At 44.3% G+C, this 17,871-nt stretch overlaps 1 protein-coding gene across 1 annotated transcript in view; it reads right to left on the bottom strand.

Moving 5' to 3' along the window:
• The window catches only part of zfpm1 (zinc finger protein, FOG family member 1), a 90,632-nt gene that overhangs the window by 53,791 nt on the left and 18,970 nt on the right, over window positions 1-17,871 (bottom strand). The window lies entirely within an intron of this gene.

Raw genomic sequence — 17,871 nt, 5'->3', positions numbered from 1 at the left:
ACGATTGGAGCTAGCTCCTCGGTTCATCAAACCAAAATAAATCCCGTTGGTCTGAATGAAAAACGAAACAACAGCTGCTGATGGACTCGTTGTTAAACAGATGACAGGAACAGGAACGATAGAAATGAATGATTCTCTCAATACAACAGGAAAACAGACACTGATCAGAAACTGAGAACAGAATCTGATCAGAACATGGACTGAAATAAAGTTAAATGATTTAAGGAAATGCTGAATTCAGGGAAGAAGATGATTTTTTTTTAAATATCCTCCACCTCCTTCATCCTCTGGTGATGAACCTTTAGATCCAGATCAGGACCGAAGCTCCAGCTCTGAGAGCAGCAGCGTCAGGATTTAAGACGTCTGACGACAAAGAAGATGAGAAACTAGAAGATGGAGCAGAAACCACAACTCAGACTCTGAGAGGACGTTAAGAGTTAAAACATTAAAATGTTGTGAAACTGAAATGTCTCTAAATGAAGTGATTTTGAATGGAAGCAGGAAACGTCCTCGGCCCTCCTCAATCTGAGTCAAAGGTTCTACGTTTAAAAATGAGTTTAATCTTTCACACGTTTGTCCAGAAGAGCATCAGTTAAACTGATCACTAGATCATTGGCCTTTTTCAAAATAAAAGCACCACTATTAAATCCTCAAGTCTGTGAGCGATACACGAACGAAGGTAGAAAACAAGACGCTACTCAGCTGATAACACGACTAAATCACTGACTGAGTGGTGGATGTGCAGGTGTTCTGGGATCGTTCCAGTTTAGAGACGGGAACTGATTCGGTTTGATCAACGCCACCGACGAGGAGACAGAAAGGAAGCTTTACTTTGAGGTAAAGATGAAACTAACCTGCTGGATTTAACGGTTCATTTAAGTTGGTGAACTCATTTATTGGATTTATTTTTTAGTCTGAACAGAGTAAAACAACATTATTGAACATTATTCTTTATTTATTCAAAGGTTTCTATTCTGGGAGCGTCAGAGTTCAGCGTCTGTTGATCGAAGGTTTTCATCGCTGTTAAAACTGAACCAAACGGTTGAGACCATGTGATAAAAGAGGTCTGTTATATTAATGAATGCATTCACTAGTGTACCTAATGAACTGGCAAAGGAGTGTATGTGGAAAATGAAAGAATCGTATTAAAATATGTCGGCTTTTCATTTTTAAACACTCAACTGAACGTCTTTAAAACTGTTGGTGTAGGAATATATATTTAAATACAGACTATAATCTACTATAATCTGTGAGGCTAAAAATGTTTATTTTATTGTTTTGTAATATCAGACACTTTAATGGTTTAACTCCTCGTCCAGTCACGGTTACAGGTTCTGTAAAGAAGATGACTGTCAGGAAGAGACAAAGGCTGCATCACTGTGATCTTAGTTACTGGATTCATGATTATTTTTAGAGTGAACAGCTCAGAGTAAATTATTGAACTGTTCTTTATTTATCTGAAGGTGTCTATTGTGAGTCTATTTAAAGTCTGTTAATAACAGAGTCGGCTGACAGAAGGACTTCACTGCCCCACGGTTGAGACCATGTGATGAAGGAGCCGTGGTGACGAGTAGATTTAACACAGGTCTGTTACATCAGAATGCATTCACTAGTGTACCTAATGAAGTGGCGTGATCACAGTGACTTTAGACGCTGCAGTAAAACCACAGGCCTTTAAACACACGTTTCTATTTTGAACATTTCATCCTAATAAAAGTCTTCAGCTCTGACATTCTCTCAGTCTCTCCTTCCTCCTCCTCCTCCTCCTCCTCCTCCTCCTCTCTTTCCGTCTTTATCTCTCATCCCCCACCACCGCTGCCTCCACCTCTTTCTTCTTCTTCTTCTCTGTCCCCTTTTGATATCACCCTCTCTCTCCCTCTCTCTCACTCTCTCTCTCTCCCTCTCTCTCTCTCCATCCCTTCCACTCCATCACCTTCCTCCCCTCCATCCTCTTTTCTTTTCTCTCTTTTTATTTTTTATTTTCCCGGTGACTGGGAGCGTCACTCCGTGCGGATAGCTGGGAGCCGTTGGCGGTTATCGGCTCCTGCAGACTCTCTCTGCCGGTCTGATCTGTCTCCTCTTCATTAAGCAAATACGCCGACGTGGAAATGAAAACATAATAGCTATTTGATTTCCAGCGAGATATTTTGCATATTGGTTCGGAGCTGATAGCGGAATTTCATCAAGTCGTTTTTTTTTTTCCTCTCCCTCTCCCTCTCCCGCCTCCTCCTCCTCCTCCTCCTCCTCCTCCCTCCTCCTTCCCCTGCCCTCCATCCTCACGCTTAAAAAAAAAACTGAATTACTGAGCTGCGCCGGCTTTCAGCAAAGATTTCTTTACATTGCTGGGAAGAGAAATGAGAGGCAAGAAAGAAAATCTAGTTCCCCAGGAAGACTACTTAAACGATTAAATATCCCCCCTCATTCCAATCTTTTTTTCTCCTTCTTCTTCTTCTTCTCTCTTTTTGATAACAAGCAAGGAAATTTAAAGAATTCACAGTGCTTTAGGTTGACTATACTAATCAGAGATACCAGGGAGAAAATTAACTCCTTAATGAGCAGAGCCGTCGCCCTGATAAAGGTCCTGGGGAGACGGCGGGGCGGGACGCGAGCTGAACCCTTGGTGGAAGGTGGAAGAAGAGGAGAGGGGCTAACAATCCCTCCTCCCTCCTCCCTCCCTCCTCTCTCGTCTGAGGAGATATTTGCTCCTTCTCAGGTTAGGAGGAGGGCAGGTGGAGAGATAGCAGGTGATACCCAGGGCCGGCCGTGATGGATGGTCCGGTGGAGGGGGTATCCTTCACGGCCCCCGGAGAGAAAAACCTGGCCCTGGAGGAGGAGATCAGCAGCCTCTTCACAGCGGGGCCCTATCTGATCATCCACAGCCTCTCAGGAGGAGGCGTTCAGCAGCAGCAGCTGAAATAAATCTCCCTGCTGCCGCTTTCCATGTTGGTACACGGTGTTGCTTCAGACCTGATAGCGGTCCCGCCGTGTTACTGTACTAGACCGGGAGGGGGGTCAAACTCATATTAGTTCAGGGGCCACAAACAGCCCAATTTGATCTCAAAGGGGCCGGACCAGTAACATAAGAATATAATAATAACCTATAAATAACTGTTTCCCTTCGTTTTAGTGCAAAGAACATTTATAGAACTACGTTTACTAAAACGGTGGACCAATTAGGAACAGCAGTTAAACATGTTTGTGATTTTCAAACTCTTTTTTACTCGGATTTATGTTTGTTGTGTGATTTTAGGTCCAATGTGTTAATACGGTATATTAAAATAAAAACAAACGGTTGATTTAAGCCAGTGAAGGTTTTTATTGGATTTAATTTTCCAGCTCAGAGTTTAGTTCTTATTTATTTAATATTTCTATTGTGGGTCTGTTTAAAGTCAGATAATTGAAGCCGCTCTGTGAACTCTAACAGCGACTGTTGATCGGAGAGCTTCGTGGAAACCGTTGAGGATTTCGACACCGTTCAAACTGAACCACGCGACTGAGATCATGTGATAAAATTCTGAAGATGCTGCATTTCAGCAGATTTCATCACCTTTGACAGAACGATGTTATCGATCACACTCATGTGACTCATGCAAAGTCACCTCTCAGCAGCTTTCACTGCCACTGTGGCTGCACCAGGGGCCCCGGGGCCGGTAGGTCGCCCGCCCAATAGAATTTAAACTACAGCAGAGGCAATGTATGGAGATTTCAATGACAGAAGGAGACCTCCTTAAGGAGCCCCACCTGAATACAAACCTAAAACTACAGCAGAGGCAATGTACTATGTTAGCTTCAATGACAGCTGGAGGCCTCACTAAGGGGCCCCAAACTTTAAACTACAGCAGTGGCAATGTGCTATGTTTTCAATGACAGTAGAAGACCTCCCTAAGAGGCCCCCCTGTCTGGACAAACTTTAAACTACAGCAGTAGCAGTGTACTATGTTTTCAATGATAGATGGAGGCCTCCCTAAGGGGCCCCCATCTGGAAAATTATGGTAGGCTACATCCTTAAAGGGTCCCAAACTTTAAACTACAGCAGTGGCAATGTATGAAGTTTTCAATGACAGTAGAAGACCTCCCTAAGGGGCTCCCAACTGGACAAACTTAAAACTACAGCAGAGGCAATGTACTATGTTTTCAATGATAGATGGAGGCCTCCCTAAGGGGCCTCCATCTGGACAATTATTGTAGGATACCTCCTTAAAGGGTCCCAAACTTTAAACTACAGCAGTGGCAAAGTTTTCAATGTGCCTCAAAATGAAGAGAAATATTGCTCAGACTTAAGAAAGAAAAAGAAGAGGAGAAAAGAAAAGAAAGGAAAAGGAGCAGTGGTGAGTGAAGCAGATAATGAGGATGAATAATAATAATAATGATAATAATAATAATAATAATAATAATAATAATAATAGCTAACTGAATGCTGCTAGTCTGACCTCAAATATGAAGTTAAAAGTAACGTCCACTAGCATCACATCATTTTCATTAGTTAGCTTAGCTCTAGACACCGATGCCAATCAACTTGTTAGCCTAGCTAGGAGGCTGGAAAAACGTGAATAAGCCAGTAGTTAAATTATTAACTCTTCATAAACAGTCAGCTTAGGTTCTGCTACTGAAATACACATTTCACCTGATGTTTTACACGATAGCAGAGAGGAAAAGCATCTGAGTGAGACGGTTAATGTTCGTTAACGGGGCCTTTATAAACTCTTCTCCAAACTCTGGACTCTGGAGTGAAGGCTGAGATAAATGTGATAATAAACTGTGCACCAGTCAATGGACAGATGTGACTGGAGAGCATGCGCCTGCTGTCCGTTACCAGCTAAATGTTTTTAAATCCACTCAGCGCAACGCGACGCCGCGTCAGACTCCTTCCTCTGTGCCGAGACACCTCATGATGTGTTGGATCACGTCCTCCCTCTGGTATTCTGTTTCACAACCGTTTCTTCTCTGGCAGCACTTCAGACGCACTCGCCCTGACAGACTGTTTCATTTTCCTCAAGGACGCCTCACTCCCACATACATCACAGAGCAGCAGTCTGCAGTTTAAACACACCAACAATGAGTGGTGCTTTCCTCTGTGGGCTAATGAAAAGTGAACATGTGTGCGCGATGATAAGCCCGTAGAAAGAAAGACGGCGTGTTCAGACAATTATTTCTCTGAAGAAAAAAAAAAAAATGCCAGCTTTCATGTCACAGATGAAAATTCAGTTTGATCGTCTGTTTTTGCCTCCGAATGTTTCACATTAACCTGCAGCTTCATGTAGACGCACGAGAAAAGACTCAAGAAGCTCTTCTTAACAAGCCGACGCCAAACTGGTGAAGACGTGACGGTACTTGTTCTTCTACTGGAGGTGGTGAAGGTTCTGGAAACATCCAGACTCCTGACACATTTGGACTGATATTAATAATACTGGGTTTTAATCCATCGTCCATCTCTTTGTAGCCGACAGGTGGTCTCTAGTGGACTTGGTGACCCTCTTCTTTATTCTAACAACCCAAATAAATTAATGAAACAAGCTAAAATATTGGTAGAGTACGTCTGTGAAGGTTTTCAGTAAACCAGATCATGGTATATCCATAAACACTGAAAGAAGACCAACTCGACTTATTTTTGTTTTTGAAGTTCTGAAGAAGCTATGGATGACTAACCAAGCCCAGTTAATCTTCTTTCTGTGTTTTTACATGTTGGTAGCAGCGAAGCACGGAGGTCACAGCATCATGTTCTGCAGCTGCAGAGTTAGCTCTTCTTTTATGTGAAAAGAAAATGTCATCAACAACGCCACCACCGCTCCATCTGGGTTCAACCAAGCCCACGATCAGCACGGTGAACCTCTTTGTAGGAACAAGATTAGTGGACTCTCATTGAACTTCACCCATTTCACGTCTCCAAAGGTCGTTTTACTCCCATCGCTGCTACAACTCTCTGAATCGTGGTCCCTGGTCGTCACATCGCTGCTGAATGTTTATTAGGTGGAATTCATAAAATGATAAAAGAGATCTGATCTCAGTTTGTCTGTAAATCCAGATTTTGGAACAGACTGACCTCAAGGTCTCTAGTAATAAGTTTTTATGTATTTTCACTTTCAGTCGTGGGCCACGAGAAAAACAAGTTAGCCTGTAGCTCTGGTAATGGAATGAGTGAATGAACTGAAGGACAAATTAAAGCTTTTCTGAGCGCTGATAAAATGTAAGGGTGGAAAAAAAAGGGAGTCAAAACAGGTGGTGTTTCAGGAAAAAGGGAAGAGGAGGAGGAGGAGGAGTGTGGAGCGAGCGAGGGAGGGAGGGAGGGAGGGAGACGGAGAGAGAGCTGAGACCCTGGACTATTGAAGCCAGGCATGCAGACGAGAAAGCCAGCCGATAAGCCTGGCTGATAAAAGATAGAAAATAGCAGCAGATTTGAACTTTCCCACCGTCCTAAGATCCGCACGGGGAGGAGGGGTTGATTCAACTACTTATTGAATCCCCCTTCTATCTACACCCCCCCCCAACGTTACCTCCCCCCCTTTACCTCCCCAAAACCCAGCAGGCAGGCAGGCAGGCCGGGCCAGAGCAGCAGGAATACAAGGTTAATACATAAAGATCACGCACAGCAGCAGCTCAACAACACCACGAGTCTTCCAGAAAATGTTCTCATGATAGAAATACCACAACTACCCCCCCAACACACACACAGACAGAACAATGGTGGAGATAATATTCAGAGTAATCTAATCAGACTCTGCAGAATTTAGGACTTAAAATAACCAAAAGGTTTAAAGAAGCGTTCGGGGAGGAGAAAGGTCAGAAAGAGCCAACGAGTTTCTGCAGACGAACACCAAAAAAATAAAAAAACAGACACAAGGTCACGGAGTCGGCCGACGTGAAGCCGAGCCATCATCGCTCTATCCTCAAATCATATCAGAGACAGTGTTTCTTTCCGTATCTCTGCTCCTCGCCGCTGATAGAACGACTCTCGGCCTTGAGCAAAACGGGGAGAAATCTCACAAACACATTTTTTTGAGGTTGAGAAAAACAAAACGACTCGGAAGCTTCGGAAACAGACGGACGAAACGCGTCAGAGGAGAAGTTCAGACTCCGATCACGAGTAGCCGCACGGAAATACTTCGTTCACACCTGACATTATAAAAAAAAAAACGTCTCGAGATCCGATCTCAGTCTCTGTATGTAAATTATAAGCAGCATACGAAATAGCGCCATCATGTGGTCAGTAGAATATTGTAGCAGCTGCTGTCTCTAATGGATCTCTACCTACCGCTGGATCAGAACCATCAACAGCTGCTGGTTGACTTGGAGACATGATCCAAGTCTCTTTGGTCACATTCAGACCTTTAACATCTGATCACACCTGAGTTCACACCTGGTCTTAATATAAATGTGTCTCCACCTGGTCTTAATATAAATGTGTCTCCACATGCGTCCCCAGCCAGCACTTCAGATCTGATCTCAGTTTGTGTGTCTGTAAATAAACAGTTTCACCCTCGTTCACACCTCGAGTATCAGGACATCAACAGACTCTGGTCATGTGACCTTCAGGTGAACTTCTCTTTGTCTCAGCTTTGTTTTGTTTTTTTAATAAACCAGGTCCTAGAAGACTGAGAACCTTTAAAGTCATATCCTTGGAAGGTGAGGGCCAGTTGCCTGACTGCTCAGGGGCCCCTACCCTGAGGGCCAGGGTCTTAAATGTACCGACATGTAGGAGTCAATACAGAAACAACAAGCTCCTCCTTCACCGCTGCACAGCCTGAGTAACACGCATAACAAGTAGGTCTAGATGTCTTGTAGCTCGGAGCTAGCATTAGTGTGATCAGTGTTTGCTTACTTCTGCCTGATCTCAACCCTGAATAAAGACGGGAGGCAGATGGGAGATTATTATGGTATGCAGAGAGAGAGAGAGAGAGAGAGACTCCCGCCAACTGACATGAAGCAGCTCTGTGTTTGGAGATGTTTGTAAGAGAAATGATGGAGAGCAAGTGAAAGACTCTGATCTGTTTATTAAGAAACTTTTTCCCTCCTCGTCTTCCTGGCAGTCTTCACCCTGTCCTAAAAGTTCTGAACAGTTTCTTCTTCTGTGTTTTGAAACCTAATCTTTCTGCTGCGTGTTCTTTAAAAAGACCAGATCCTGTTGTGGATCCCGTCCAGAAAAAGACGAGTCCAATTACCAAGAAACATAAAAGGATATAAAGCCCGGACCGGACGAGGCTTTGGGCTTTGTTTTATAACTGGTTTAAGATTATTGGAGGTCAAGTGTCGCTCCAGGTGGAAGTATACATGAATGAAATGAATCAGAAACTTCAATGTGCCGCCGTTCCACATGGCAGCATCCTGACGTCGTGACATCTGTGTGATCTGCCAAGAAGAGGAAGCTTCTACCAGGAAACCCTCTCTGAGAAGTCAAGAGAAATACCACGAGAGAGAAAAAGAGAAAGAGAGAGGAGGGCTGAGATAAAAGGGCAGAGAAATGATAAAGATAAAGAGACAGACAAGCAAAAGAAGAAAAAAACAAGCGGGAGAGAGAGATGGGAAGATGTGAGGAGGCAGAAATAGAGAAGGAGGAGAAGAAGGAGAAGGAGGAAGGAGGAGGAAGGGGGGGTACGCCACTCACAACTTGGCTTTGCATCCGTTATCGCCGCCTCCTGTCACCGGGCTTAAAATAAAAAAATAAATAAAAATAAAGTGAGACGGTGGCAGCAGTTGTTGGCGCGATAGCCCCGCCGAGCATGGAGAGGGGATGTAACGGAGATAACTGGTTAAATATAACCCGCCGCACGGCTGGCAGCGCCAAAGAAAGGGGGTATTTTCAAGAGGCAGGGCATCACTGGAGCCCTCAGTGCCCCGATAACATCCACGCTAAGAGACAGACGGGGAGGGAGGGGGCGCACAGGACATATCCATAATTACTGCACCGATCGAACGCATGTGAACGCAATCAGAGCTTCACACAGAGAGAAGATGCATCTCTAAAAAAAAAAGAAAAAAGAAAAAAGAAAAAGCCACGGAGGGATTTCTGATGGGAAAAATGTGCTTTCCTCAGATGATGGTCAGATAGAGAACGGTGGTGGGGGGGGGGGGGGGGGGGTACAGCCAAATGTCAGAGATGATAAATGGGAGGCTGCAGAGACGAGATCACAACAACACAACACGACGCACACAATACAGAACACACAGGAACCCATCAGATCTGATGCACCGGGTTCAAATCCAACAGGAGGTACGGAAAAATAAAAAGCTGGATTTATCCCTTAACAACGATGAAGAATCAGATCTGGTTCTTCCTCACTGGAATAAACGCCTGAGTGACTTTAAAAAGAAAAAATATTTAAAGGAGTCTCACATCTTCAGTTCAATTATTTATTCAACAGTTAAATTATTTATTTCAAGTGACTGCACCTTCAGTTGAACGCACCACAAGGGAACTTCCTCGTGGTGCGTTCAAGGACAACACGAAGAAAAAAGCCAGTTTGATCAATGACTGTGATCAGAGATGAACCGTTTCCATGGAGACCAGATCAAATGATGGACGTTTACATCTAAACATCAATCACTGTAGAGGAGCATCACATCTACTGGAAATAGAACAGAAGGAGAAGGAGGAGGAGGAGGAGGAGGAACAGAGAAAAGAGTGGAGGTGGAGGAAGACTGAGGAGCAAAGTGATGAGGAGGAGGAGATAACAAAGAGGAGGAAGAAGTGGAAGAAGGAAGAGAAGGAGAAAATGGATAAGGAGGAGGAGATGGATGAAAGAGGTAAGTAAAAGAAAAGGTACTAGTAGTATCTCCTCCTCCAGTCCTGAATGTGTAGAGTCTTAGAAGACGACCAAGATGTCTCCACGTCTCCATGGTCTCTGTCCACATTGATTCCATCTTGGTTCATCTTGTTTTTCTACCTCCATGTTTCTGTCCCTCACCTGATGTTGATTAGTAAAGGTTACCATGGTTACCAACACCAGGACCTCCACTCCTCATCCATCAGGTCTGGGTATGTTGCTCAGAAGCACTTCTGTAAGCTAAGGTAGGCAGAGAGAGGGACGCCTCAGTCTCAGCTACTAGATGAACTCATGGTGGACTCAGTATCAGGTCCATGATAGCATCAGGTCTAGCCTTTCATGGCCTGACCTGACCTTGCCCTGGTCTGGTCTGGTCTGGTCTTTGAAGGCCCCTAGAGCCCTGCAGCCTAGCCAAGGTGTGTGCGCCCATATAAATATATATTTATATATTTATGTGTGTGTGTGTGTGTGTGGATGACTCAAGAGATAATTTTAATATCAGGCCGGTGTGGATTGCTGATAGTGTTTTAAGGCAGGGCCCGGTGGACCGAGCGCTGGTAGTACCTATCTGTAATTAGTAACCATTCCCTATCGCTGATAAGATAAACTACGCCTGACCTTTTTCCATTTGGTCACCATAGCAACCCCAAACCCCCCCCCCCCTCCGCACCCATTCACCCACCAACCCCAGCGCCGCCACCACCGCCGCCCTACCCTTCATATTATTTTAGTGATTAAACAGCAAATAGCGCCGAAGATGTGAGGAGGCGATAGGAGTGTGATTAATAATAGCCCTCCAAATGGTCCTCTGAGGTGTGTGTGTGTGTGTGTGTGTGTGTGTGTGTGTGTGTGTGTGTGTGTGTGTGTGTGTGTGCGTTAAGGAGGAGGGGCCCCGTCGGTGTCAAACAGACGCTGTGAAAAGGCTTTTTGTGGTGAATAATGGAAATTTAAGATGAGCTGAAAGTGAAATAAAAAAGGAGTCACTCTCAGAGGACAGTGGTTTGGTGGGGGGGGGTATTATCGTCACACTCTCCCCACACCCACTCAGCTTTTCCCACCGTGGCGGCCCCTGGCGCCGTGGGAGCGCTATCTGCTGATGAATAATGAATGCCAGGTTCCAGGGTTACCACCATAAAGTGCTGCACTGTGGAGTTTATTCATCAGAACAAGAAGAAGAAGAAGAAACATCTTGAGCAGAAAAGTGCAGCTCTCGATTAGCAAACTTCCCCCTTCATGGAAAAATCACACCGTCATGGTGGAGATAGTGTGAGATATGTGATCAGGTGTGAACGTTATGAAACACTTCCTAATAAAAATAAAAAAAATAAAAAAAGATCCAAATGAACCAATACCACAGCTACGTACGTCTCTTCAGCAGCTCCTTAGCAGCTGTGTTTAAATTAGCGTTGTCCAAATCATTTCCATTTTATTGCTTCTATAATGTGCACAATGGTAGAATGTGATGGTGTACAGTGGTTGAAGTGTGTGCACATTGGGAATCAGTAGTATAGTGTAATTTTACACAATTTGGCTAGTTAGGAGCAACAAGCTAGGCTGCAGAAGCTAAGCTAGCCTAGAACCAGAGGTAACCCTGCCACAGAGTGGAACCATGGATCTGAGAACAGCTGGAGAACCAGAGATATTTAGGTTTGTTAGTTTGTGTACTACAGCTGTATGGAGCCAATGGTCTTATTTTTATAGATTCTATAATGTGCACAATGGTAGAATATGATGCTGTACAGGCTAAATGAAATGTCTAATGTCTGAACTGTGTGCACATTGTCTCCAGTAGAGGAATCAGTAGTATTTGGTAGAAACCTCTGAAGCAGTGAGCAGTGTTATTATTAAACAGGAGGATAAAAACAGCAGCCGAGCTAACGTAGCCGATTTACTCCCACTGACGATTTTCTTAAATTAAGAAAAAATACTTGTTTAATTAAAGACACATTTATGAAACTTTATGAGCTTATTAATTGAAATATACAAATTCTGCAGAACATTTTCTTCATGTTCACGGTGAACACAGAACGCAGCATTTTAAAAAACAAATCACTCTGATGCATGAACAGCATTTTCTCGCATTTGGGGGAATTATATAATATATATAGTAATAAGCTGTAAAGCCTCTCTCTCTCTCAGGCTCTATTCATTTATTAATCTCTGTCCTGACGTTAGTTATTTTAGAAACAAAGCTCAGATTAGAACTGAACAGACGGTCAGCAACGAGCTTCTGAACGACGTGACGCATTCAATCAAGAGGAAGCTACGAGAAACCAAAACAGAGCAAAAAGTTCATCAACTCCACACCGAGTAAATGAAGAAGGAAGACCACTATGAGCGACGCAAACAAGAAAAGATGCGTTTGCAAATGTCTGATGAGGAAGTAGAGCGACCAATCAAACTGTGATCTTTATTAAAAGTGCTACTGGCTGAGAGAAACTGCAAATACAGGAAGTGATCATGACACATAACGCTACCGATAAAAAAAAAGAAGCCACATCTCTGGATCTTTAAGTTAATCATCACCTGGCGTCCACCGAGCAGCTGTTCTGCAGCTCTGCGCTCTCAGCCAGGCCTTCCCCACTCCTAGGAAGCCGGCGCTCTATCTCCCTCCATTTGCATGCCAGGGAAACAGCGAGTAGGTATGCAAAGCAGGGCCAGGTGACTGAAAGGTCAGCGTGGGTTTGCTGAAAAAAATAATCTACGCCGAAACCTGGTCACCCGTTATCGGTCAGATCCCTCAACTGATACCGACCAGAGGACGGGGAGGAGGGGGCACTCCTTCCTTATACTAAAAAGGGAAATCTCCCTTTTACCTGCCCTCATAGATTAGAGCACCGTGTACTGCCGATCCACAGCAACGAACTTCAGACACTATCAGTTCACTTCACCAGCTTTAATGCTTTCTAAGTGTAAAATATATCCAACAGGAACAGTTACAGGCCTCATCCTGGTTCCTTTCTACGTGTTTATTTAGATTGAAACGGAAAATAACAAACTAACCAAGGAAGAGGACGGATTTTAACATCTATAAACAAATATTTAAACTTTCAACAAGAGTGTAATTAGGAACAATTCATTAGCATTAAATATTGTACCAGCTGCTTTATTTTAGTCATGTGATCATTTCTACTAGTGGTTGAATGAAGAGTTAAACTCCTCTTCCTCAGATCAGCCCTGTTGAGTAGGTGGTCTTTAATGTGACCCAGGACTCATTGTGTGTTCACACTACCAAAGGAAGGAGGTCACATGTGTCCCAGACCACCTCCACATGTGGACTGACACCAGATCAGTGTTCACACCTGGACCTGTTTAACCTGGACTCTAGAGACCAGATCAGTGTTCACACCTGGACCTGTTTAACCTGGACACTAGAGACCAGATCAGTGTTCACACCTGGACCTGTTTAACCTGGACACTAGAGACCAGATCAGTGTTCACACCTGGACCTGTTTAACCTAGACTCTAGAGACCAGATCAGTGTTCACACCTGGACCTGTTTAACCTGGACACTAGAGACCAGATCAGTGTTCACACCTGGTCCTGTTTAACCTGGACACTAGAGACCAGATCAGTCAGAATGGATGTGAATAGGAGGTGTGAATGAGGCCAGGTAGGTCCACCTTTTGCCGCAGGGAAATAATATTATTATTCAGCTTTATAATCAATAACTGAACAGATTAATGAAGCAACCTTTAATATAATATTTTTTTCATTCCACCTCCTACACGATTAGAAAATGAGGATAAGATATAAAGGTATAAATAATATCTACAAACATAAACGGGGCTGTCCGGGTTGGATCACGAGTAAGAAACGTTTAACCATCATCGTCTCTAATCGTTGACGAGCGTCATCGGTATCAGTGGATGAATCGATTCCTTCCTCCTTAAAGGAACCTGACACGCAGATTTTACACTGAAAGGTCAGTTTACTCACTAAAACTAATCTCCATGACGTCTCCTGATGAATGACGAGTTTATCTCAGCTCGACTCCAAAGTTTTTTTTTATCAGAATGTTTCCGTTACAGTCTGAAGGCTGAAAGGTGTGAACCAAGAGGAAGAGACGCTGATGATACGGAAAATAAAGGTTCAGATGCTCAGAATCAAAACGTCTCGACTTTTGGTTTGTTTCAATTCAACTGTCCAGCCTTAAAAACTGACCAACTGACACTTCATACTTCCTTATTTTACTTCAAACTAAATCCAATGTCGTCATTGGTTCCAGATATTTGTGGTATTTCTATAATATTTTCCTCAATACGTTCTGGATATGTCGCTCACACGTCAACTAATCTCATTGCTTCACGACATTTGTCATGCGAAACCAGTTTTGAAGATTTCTAAGGTGTGGACGCAGGAAATGGATTTTATCAAACTGAAAGACTGAAGCTCAAAAACCATAATTCATTGACTTTCTGCTCCAGATGCAAAGAATCAACGAGCCAATCGGCTTCAAGTGTCAAAGAGCTTCAAAGGAGGACGAGGAAGTCAAATCTGCAGACGTCCTGGTTTGCTGCAGCGAGATTTCTAACGACAGGATGAGGGAAATGGAAGTAAATGGATTAGAGGATTTTATGAATCGAGACTGATTTGAATTAATTTTTTTTAGGCCAAGCTATTCTACAGTTCTACAGTCATTACCAAAACCTACAAAAGGACCACAGTCATTTAGGAAGTACAGGAAATTAGAGATAAGCCTTTATTGTTATTGTGCAAAGAAACAAAACGACAAAAATCCTCCAATATTAAAATGTCAATAAATAATTTAAATTATGAATATTATTAATGGGTCTGTGCACTTTTTTAAGTTTGTATGTAAAACCAGAAACAAAAAATGGAATTATTATATAATTAATTATTATTTTTTAAATCACATTAGTAGAAAGAAAATTATGTCTAAAATCAACTTTAGTTTTTGCGTTTTCGACTAGGTTTTCATTTTTTATTTAAAAAAAAAAATAAAAATGCATGGACCCCGACTGTCACCAAAAATAAATGTTCCTAAAAGTGATTTATATATTTAATATGCTTTCCGAATCTTTTTTAAGCTACACGCTATTAATTTTATTTTAATTTGGGGCGAATTGACCCTTTTTATTCCTGAGATTATTTTTCTCAAACATCTTCTCCACATCTCTGAGCGGATTAGCACGGCTACTTTTTTCCGATATTGTTTCTCACACGGCTCTAAGCTGCAGAATAAGGACGGGTCTCCCGACACCGCAGTCATTGGTGGGGGGGGGGGTCAGAGGAATGTGGCTGCCCGGGCGGATTTAGCCAATCAGATGAGTGTCAGCCATCCAGAGATATTTTAAGAGATAATAAGCATTCTGGGATATCGCTGGAAAAATTCCTGGCCCTTACAGTGGAGCAGATAATGGATGCCATACAGCGCTGAGTGATGTGGACGGAGGCCGGATCAGATTCAGAAACATACTCCACACACACACACACACACACACACACACACACACACACACACGTTGGGTTTCATAGGGTTTATACATACTGCTGCTGCTGCTATAAGCATTTCCCAGCAGCACTTTGAAGACGCACACACACACTCGGTATGTCCGCATGATTGCTTGGGTAAGCGAATTAGCCTCGGCGATGGCTGAGGAGGCAATAAGTTGGCAGAAAAGAGGGATAATCTTTTATCTTTTCACCCTCCCAAATGATTTCTTAAAGTCTGTATCACTTCCCTGACAGTCAGTTGACGTTCCACTTTTTTTCCCTCCCCTCCTCTTTCATTATTTATTTATCTATTTTTTGCTTTGTGTGAATTCAGCTAAAATACTTCTAAAGCGCTTAATGGCCCTATCGCCGCCTCAGATCTGCTGCCACATGCTGCCTTTCTCCCCGCTTCCCCCTCGCTTCTTTTGGGGTGGGGGGGGTGGGGGGGTGAGATATTCTCCGGCCCGCCGCCGCCTTATCAAACCCGTCTTGACGAGAATGACACGGCCAATTATTGACAAATTATTCCTTCACAGAATGACAGTAAGACAAGGAGAGAAAAGAGAGAGAGAGAGAGGGAGAGGGTGAGAAGGGACGAGAGACTGCTACCCCCCCCCCCCCTTACCCCCCACCAGGCCTGAGGAGACGGGCGTCTATCTATCAGATTCTATTAAGAGCTCGGCACTTTGGCGAACAAAGCTGCCCGCGCCCCGCCACGCATTAACCGCTATTATACGCTCATGAACTTTGTCACGATCACAATTGTTCGCCCCGTTCTCTCTTCTTCTCTACGACCAAGAACCACGTCCTCCTCTAGAGTCAGAGATACTGATGATGATGATGATGATGATAATGACGACTATAGCTCGACTATAACTCTATCCTACAGACGGCAGAGATACAAGCAGTAGATCAACACTGACAAAACCTCAAAAAGGTGAAGAAGAAGAAGAATGCTAATGGAGATGCTAATGGAGATGCTAACGGAGATGCTAATGGGGATGCGCTGCTCTCCATCAGTTTGTTTCTGCACATACACAGACCTCTGAAACTAAACCAGGTAGATTTCCTGAAACATTTCACTTCCGCCTCCACTTCCTCCTCCACCTGCTCCTCCTCCTCTAACTGCCCCTCTACCTTCCTCCACTTCCTCTCCCAACTTCTCCTCCTCTTTCCAGTAGATGTGATGCTCCTCTACAGTGACTGACGTTTTGATGTAAACTCATCATTTGATCCGGTCTCCATGGCAACAGTTCATCTCTGATCTCAGTCATTGATCGGGATGGAGGCGTGTTTGTGTTTCTCCTGGATGGAGGCGTGTTTGTGTTTCTCCTGGATGGAGGCGTGTTACCGTTTCTCCTGGATGGAGGCGTGTTTGTGTTTCTCCTGGATGGAGGCGTGTTTGTGTTTCTCCTGGATGGAGGCGTGTTTGTGTTTCTCCTGGATGGAGGTGTGTTACCGTTTCTCCTAGATGGAGGCGTGTTACCGTTTCTCCTGGATGGAGGTGTGTTTCTGTTTCTCCTGGATGGAGGCGTGTTACCGTTTCTCCTGGATGGAGGCGTGTTACTGTTTCTCCTGGATGGAGGCGTGTTACCGTTTCTCCTAGACGGAGGCGTGTTTGTGTTTCTCCTGGATGGAGGCGTGTTTGTGTTTCTCCTGGATGGAGGTGTGTTACCGTTTCTCCTAGATGGAGGCGTGTTACCGTTTCTCCTGGATGGAGGCGTGTTACCGTTTCTCCTGGATGGAGGCGTGTTTGTGTTTCTCCTGGATGGAGGCGTGTTTGTGTTTCTGCTGGATGGAGGCGTGTTACCGTTTCTCCTGGATGGAGGCGTGTTACCGTTTCTCCTGGATGGAGGCGTGTTTGTGTTTCTCCTGGATGGAGGCGTGTTACCGTTTCTCCTGGATGGAGGCGTGTTTGTGTTTCTCCTGGATGGAGGCGTGTTTGTGTTTCTCCTAGATGGAGGCGTGTTTGTGTTTCTCCTGGATGGAGGCGTGTTACCGTTTCTCCTGGATGGAGGCGTGTTACCGTTTCTCCTGGATGGAGGCGTGTTACCGTTTCTCCTGGATGGAGGCGTGTTTGTGTTTCTCCTGGATGGAGGCGTGTTACCGTTTCTCCTGGATGGAGGCGTGTTTGTGTTTCTCCTGGATGGAGGCGTGTTACCGTTTCTCCTGGATGGAGGCGTGTTACCGTTTCTGCTGGATGGAGGCGTGTTACCGTTTCTCCTGGATGGAGGCGTGTTACCGTTTCTCCTGGATGGAGGCGTGTTTGTGTTTCTCCTGGATGGAGGCGTGTTACCGTTTCTCCTGGATGGAGGCGTGTTTGTTTCTGCTGGATGGAGGCGTGTTACCGTTTCTCCTGGATGGAGGCGTGTTTGTGTTTCTCCTGGATGGAGGCGTGTTACCGTTTCTCCTGGATGGAGGCGTGTTACCGTTTCTCCTGGATGGAGGCGTGTTTGTGTTTCTCCTGGATGGAGGCGTGTTTGTGTTTCTCCTGGATGGAGGCGTGTTTGTGTTTCTCCTGGATGGAGGCGTGTTTGTGTTTCTCCTGGATGGAGGCGTGTTACTGTTTCTCCTGGATGGAGGCGTGTCACCGTTTTTCCCGTCAGGATTTCTCCTCAGTCATAAAGTAACGATCACACCCCCCTCGGTCTCGTTT

The sequence above is a fragment of the Chelon labrosus genome (assembly GCF_963514085.1).
Source record: "Chelon labrosus genome assembly, chromosome: 11".
NCBI lineage: Eukaryota > Metazoa > Chordata > Actinopteri > Mugiliformes > Mugilidae > Chelon > Chelon labrosus.
Note: the sequence above shows the minus strand (reverse complement) of the source record. Positions and strands in the feature narration are given on the sequence as shown.